General features: G+C 43.9%; 1 non-coding gene across 1 annotated transcript; it reads left to right on the plus strand.

Moving 5' to 3' along the window:
• Positions 1-2,747: 2,747 nt before the first annotated feature.
• LOC119056114 (small nucleolar RNA SNORA73 family) lies at positions 2,748-2,943 on the plus strand. The gene has a single exon (XR_005083822.2). It is a non-coding gene; the product is annotated as a small nucleolar RNA SNORA73 family (small nucleolar RNA).
• The last annotated feature ends 4,136 nt before the right edge of the window (positions 2,944-7,079 follow it).

The raw sequence follows: 7,079 nt of genomic DNA on the forward strand, positions 1-7,079 counted from the left end.
TATAGCTAGATGAACAAAAAATGCACAGAGGGTGCTGGATGGTACTGCTTTAATTATGAGACACAGCAATGGTCTGTTCACATGTTCCAGGGCGAGCCGCTGGCCAGGTTAGCCCTCCAGTAGCCAGGAGCAGACCCACAGTGAGTAAGGAAGGCCCCCAGGCAGTCGAACTGTTGATGGCGAGAATGGCACCAAGTGTTAGGGCAGTGGGGTCAGACAGGACCTTGGTTCAGCAACCTTGATACTTGAGTCCTGGCTAAGAAATAATTAGAGCCAAGACTCAAACCACAGGAGAAAGTTTATTTATAAAGTCACAGAGGTAGAAGAAGTGAGCTGCAGAAGACATGGGTTCAGGAAACAGGATACAAAGACAAAAGAAGGGTCCTTGAAGCTTAGGAGAGAGAGAGAAGCAATAACATGTGGGGTGGGGGAGGGAGGAGCGGGGAAGAGATGTGGGCACGCTCCACAGAGTGCACGGTGAGTGTTTTGGTTTAGTGGTAAACTCCGCACAGACGAATAGAGTGGCCGCTCCTTGCATTTCGCCTCGTGCACTCAAATGGTGAGGCGGGCAGTCAGCACCCTCCCAGGAATCCACTTGCAACTAGAAAATTTAACCGAAGCAAAGCCAATGTACCCACTTTGTTATTACTCTTATTGTTTTAATAAGTGTCTTCAGCAAACTCACCAATCTTATCATCCTGAATAAAAAAGAATCTAATTCCCTTCCCCTGGTAACAAGGCAATAACTTAGGAAAATAATGCATCAATACACAGAATGATGCGATGATAGGCCACACTCGAACTGGTGGTTAATTAGTACTTGAGCCCCCTGCCTTTCCTAACATGCTTATTAGTTTTGCCCTTGCAAGGTGGGGTTGTGGAATTCCACATGAAACACCAGAGAAGTCAATGTCATTCCTATTCTGAGGCTGGAAGAAACATTAATTATTCCTTTGAATCCTATTGGGTGAAGTGGGACTTTTTTCTTCCCTTCCCCAAACACAACAGGAGAATTATTTCCTAATAAAACTTCCACTAGGCCAGGCAGTGTTGATGGAACATAATTTTTCATATGCAGCGGCCTGGAATCTGACAGATATTGGCCGTGCGGGCGTCCCTGTTTTAAAAAGCTGAATGTGGCTGACAGCAATCTCCCGGCTTCCTTACGTCGGTAACAGTCAGTACAAGGTTAGACAAACACGTTCCCACCGGCACAAAACAGCAACCTTCCAAAATGTATGTCAGCGGCGTATTTACAGCCAAATCCAGGAGGAGCTTGTACTTCTTATGCTGCTCCCATTAATGAGACAAATGTCAGCATCCATAAGCTATTTTTTTGTTCCTGCTTATCAAATCTTTCAAAAAATTGATAACTAGTCTTTATAGATTGTGAAAGTCAGATATAACTCTGAATGTATTACTTTACTGTACCCCTTGGGGTAAACTTATCACCTGGAAACCATTTTACATGGACGATTTGACTTTCATGTGGAGTGTCATAATGCACCCTAGATGGAAATCGAAAATAAAATATCTGAACTACAACCTTCCTCTTGGTGGAATTTATGATTCCCTCAGCACAATAATTTTGAAAATTGTATCCCTTAAGCTACAAGACTTGATATATTATTAACTGCTTGAATTGAAGAAGCTTTCCAACAGGCTTACGTGCTATCTGGAGGAACGGATTAATTTCTATGGAACTACAAGCTTATCTCAAATTGTTTTCGGCAATCTAAACTACCCGCTTCATCTTCTTTCTAGGACAGAACAGAGTGTCCATTTCATCTCTGGCAGCTCTGGGATGGGCTGCTTTTAGCAAAGCTCCTCCAGAAGCTGCTGGCCATTGATCCACTGGAGAATTGGTTGTGTTCAGTGAATCACACCCCAGAGAGACTGGCATCCACTTGGGGCTCTTATTTTTCAATTTCTTGTAGCATCTTCTGGCTTTAATCCTACTTTGGCTGAACTGAACTGTGGATAGAGAGCATCTCCCCCAACCCAAACTTGAAGGGGCTTCTGCTGCCCAAGGGAAACTGTTCAACTGCCACCAGCTGCTTTCACAACCCCCCTGCCCTCATCACAGACACTGGGCCTGGGGACTCAGCAACGACAATTTGTGTAAGAACCGGCAGCCTGTCCAAATGCAGAGAGGGCCAGAAATCGTTCCGGGGCGGGGGGGGCTCATTCCAAGAAGACACTTTTCCCTTCCATCCATGTCAAAATCGAGCTGGGAATACATTAATTAAATGTTTTGCAGTCAGTTCTGTATACAGCACGGATACTGTTAGCCATCCTGATACAGGGAAAGCTTCCATAAGCCCCACTTCCAAGGACCCAAAAGCACGGTGCTCATGAGCACGCTGCCACAGAGCCGACCTGCCCTGTGGCCCTGGCACTAGGAAGACGTGGGGTGTGTGGGCTCGGTCACTCCACAGAAAACTTAAAACCCCCTGGAATGGTACAGCCCACGCATAAAAGAAATGAAGGTTTCCCCCAATTTGACAACTGTCCTGGAACTTTACACGGTCTAACCAATAGCAGTTGTGGAGATAAAATACGTTTCTTGAAACCATCATTAATAAAAACCAAATTTTTGTCAACCCCGTTAGAGAACAGACTGAGAGATGGTCAGTTGTAGAAGGTGTTACAGAGGTGTGTAGCCAGTTCATCAAACAAAGCGTGTTACGTGGGTGGCTTTTGTGAGGCTTGTAATCGCTTGTGATTTTTTAAAAATTATAATTTAACCAATGTGGATACCCTGGGAGGTCACTCTCCCCTGGCTCTGTCCAGGAGCCGTAGGGGAGCACAGGGCTCTGCCCTGTGATGTGTCCTTTCCACAGTGTTGGAGAGAAAGCCAGGCCTGGAGTCTGCACCTGCATATTCTACAGCTTCTCAGAGTCTTTGGGATGATGACTGAGACAAACCATGCAGGAAACATCTGTAGAACAGCAGTTTCGGCTGGTGGTGTCCCTAGAGTTTTTAAAACATTCAGAACCTGGCTTTAGGCACAGGCCTTTTCTCCCTTAAGATTGTCTAATTTTAGCCCTGGTTGGTGTGGCTCAGTGGACTGAGTGCTAGCCTGCGAACCAGGAGGCTGCCAATTCAATGCCCAGTCAGGGCACAGGCAGGGTTGCGGGCCCAGTCTCCCGGCTGCGTGTGAGCGACCAATCAATGTTGGATCTCTCGGGCCTGGACGTTTCTCTCCCTCTCTTTCTCTTTCCCCATCTCTAAAAGTCTTTAAAAATATATGACAGTCAAAAAAATTTATAATTTGCTGTGATTTTCCCTTTCAATCTAAATAAATACTCACTCTGTACCCAATTTTATATCATTCTTTTTCTTAAAGAGAGGCCTCCAAATTGTATAAGCTTCAGGCCTCACAATAACTGGGTTCTCCCCTGGGTAGTTTAATCATCCTTCTCTAATCCTGGGATTCCAAACTTTGGATAATATAATTATCTTCTATGTACATAGTTTGATCAATTACCAGGATTAAACTTTTAATAAAATTTTAAAGGGTTTTCTTTATTTATTTTTAGAGATAGGGGATGGGAAGGAGAAAGAGGGAGAGAAACATCAATGTGTGGTTTCTCCTTACATGCCTTCTACTGGGACCTGGCTCGCAGCCCAGGCATGTGCCCTGACTGGGAATCAAACAGGCGACCCTTTGGTTTGCAGGCCAGCCCTCAATCCACTGAGCCACACCAACCAAGGCAGATTAAGCTTTTTAGAATTTATAGTTTTAAAATCTTTGCTAAACCTAAAGTATCATATGTCTCCATAATATATTGAATACATCAGCAAATTGACATTGAGATTTTAAAATTCTATATGTTCACTAAAGGCTCTAAAATTCTCTGTAAAACGCGTGTATTTATGGTGAATTTCTCAATTTTTCTTCTCCGCTGCTAGCTATTTAATTATTTATTAATCCTCTCTAATGATCTTTTTTAAAAAGTGTGTGTGTACCAAAGACTATTCATCCAGAAAGTGTTAGTATGTAGGGTTTAAAAATATGTTGAGAATTAGTTACCTGAGTTCCTTAAATAATTCAGTGATCCGATGCTGAATTGATATGAATAGAGTCTGTTACTTAACAGAACACAAGGTAGTACTTTTGTACAAGAAACTCCGAAGCCATCACTTACAGGAATCTCCCCAAGGGAGCTGAGTCAGACCGGTTGGCGGGGTGATGGCAGGTGCTACTGTTTCTGTGGCCTTCCCGCAGCCAGATATGACAAGAGCTTCTAAACAAGCTCTGTTTGGGGGAAGGAGCCAGGAATACCCCGACGGATGCAGGGCCGAGATGTGGGGCAGATTTCAGAAGAACCCATCTCCTTGCTCCAGACAGGGAGGGGACACTTGTCAGGAGGCAGGGTGGAGCCTCCCAGGGCCAGCTGTGCTACAAGCCACAGGGTAAGGTGGGGGGGCTTGGCAAATCTGTGGGAATTTCTGGGCTACAGTAATTGCCTTCCTAATCTTTTAGCCAGGCTGTTAGAAAACTTCTTAGACCATGGAAAGTGGGGCTTTCTTTGGCCATTTAAGAAAAGGCTGACCCTGCAGGGGGCAGATTGAAATTGAGAAAGTGCCACAGTTTTGTCCCCAGGAGGCCCTGGGGACACACCCCTCTTTGTCAACCAAGTTTGCAGTTGGTAACTTTGGCTGTTGTCGAGCTGATGCATTTGTAGAGCATTTAGCTTATTGACCTAAATGTTCTCATGTTTAGGGGGGAAAGTTTAATTAATTTACAATAAAAATTCTCCATTTCATAGAAGATAAAACTCGTATAACCGAAATAGCATTGTATGTGTGATATGATGCAGTCATCAGCATGCAGCAGCCTTAAAAATTACACTATCTGACCTTAATATGTGTGAACCTATCAGGATTCCATTGTCGACATGTATATTTTTCAATATTCTTTTCTGAGCTGAAATCATGTCATTTATATGCAAATGACCACATCTTCAGCAGCTGCTGTTTCTCCGATGCAGCCCAGGGACTTATTTGCACTTAATAAAGCCTCATAGATAGGTTTCGCCTCTAAATGGGTAGGGGAGCAAGAAATCCATTGGTAGCCTTTTACAGTTACAAGCTTCTTTTTGTTTTGAAAGCCAGCAGCCACCTCTAACAGGACGGTTCTCAGTTGCCAGAGAAACACAGTTCCTCACACCCAGCCAGCTCTCCCCCTTCCCTTCTCAGTAAACAAACGCTCCTGTCCCCCCTGGTGCCTCCTCCCATCGCAGCTGTGGCATCCTCCATTCTCCGGCTGGGTCTGATTTCATCCAGGCTCAGTACAGGAACGGCTTTGCCAGATGGTAAGAGCAAGCAGGTCCAGCCTCAGGAAGACCCCGCAGGCCCCCTAAGGCTGTCCTGTCTGAGGAGGGGAAGAAGAGGGTACTGCTGGGCAAGTAGAGAGGAATTTCTCCTTTTATGAATTCTGAGTTCCCCTTTTAAAACACGACACAGGGAGGAGACGGCTTTTGGGAACTGTTTGTCCACTTTGATGGCCCGATCAAACAGCATAAAGGGAACATTAAAAACTCACCTTAATTCATGTGATAAGTAGATAGTATTTTTTCCCTCCCACTCCCATCTTCCTAGCTGGTCATTTTTTTTCAACATAATTAGATGGAAAAGGGAAAGAGTATATGCATTTTGTGTGCATATAACATCAATTCTACCCGTTTTCTATTAATGTCCCTATAAAACCACCCAGACTTTTACTTAGGGGTCAACAGAAATAATCCATTTACCATTTAAGACCATTTAAGACGTGGGTACGAAGACAAACCTGAAGCACTCATGAAACATAATGACGGGAAGCAGGGTCGTCGGTTTTTAAAGCACGGCGCTGCTGATTTGGTAGCAGTGACCTGTTGTGCCTGTCAGAGTGCTAGCCTGCTCCTGGAGCTCCGCTTCCGGGGCGTGCGACTGGTCTGGTGGAGATGACTGCACTGTCTGATAAACGTGCGTGATCATCGAAGACACGGGTTGGCAACACTATCATTAAATTGTCACCAGCTTGGCAAACATCCCTACCACATCAACCTATCTGAGATGTTTATCAATTCAAAAAATCCAAGCACAATATTAATGTGGATAACTGAAATCACACACACACCCTCCTCAAAATCCAGCCACTAGGAGCAAAGCGTGGCCAGGGAGAAGTTGGAAGGGAGTGACACCCAGCCCTTGGGCCAGGAGTCCTGGAATCTCTTCTCAGCTTTCCGATCCTGGGTGCCTTTCATTTTAAAAATAGAGATCATATCTGTATGGCTCATCTCATAATATGAGAATCAAAATTTTAAAACATACTAAATACAAAGTATCTTATAGTAATAGATTCCATCTTCCTGTACAAAGTTGCTCTTGGTATATTTAAGATTTTACATTGGTTTACTTAAAAATTGTGATCAAATATATAGAACATAAAATTTACCATCTTAACCATTTTTGAGTGCACAGCTCAGCAGCACTGTTTTCACCTTGCATCATTGAAACTCTGTACTCATTAAACAGCAACCCCTCAGCCTGCCCCCCAGCCCCCGCACCCACCACTCCGCTGTCCATCTCTGTGAATTTAACTCCTCTAGGGACCTCATGTAAGTGCAACCATACAGTATTTGTCCTCCAGTACCGGTTCATTTCACTTAGCATGATGTCCTCAAGTTTCATCCATGTTGCAGCATGAATAATAATTTCCTTTCTTTTTAAAGGCTGAATAAGTGTGTATGAATGTGTGTGTATCACGTTTCTTTTATTCATTCATCCATCGATAGACACCTCGTTTACTTGTACCTTTTGGCTATTGTGAAAAACGCTGTTATAAACATGAGCACACAAATATTTCTTTGAGAGTCTGCTTTGAATTCTTTTGCATATGTACCAAGAAATGTAATTGCTATATCATACAGTAGTTCTATTTTCAATTTTTTGAACAACAGCCATGGTGTTTTCTGTAGTGGCTGCACCACTTTACATTCCCACCAACAGTGCGTGTGGGCCCCAGTTTACCACGCTCTCACCAACGCTTCTTTTCTGTTTCTTTTGGTAGTAATCACTCCTAATGGGCA

Source organism: Artibeus jamaicensis, unplaced genomic scaffold, assembly GCF_021234435.1.
Source record: "Artibeus jamaicensis isolate MK-2021 breed Jamaican fruit bat unplaced genomic scaffold, CSHL_Jam_final scaffold_1019, whole genome shotgun sequence".
NCBI lineage: Eukaryota > Metazoa > Chordata > Mammalia > Chiroptera > Phyllostomidae > Artibeus > Artibeus jamaicensis.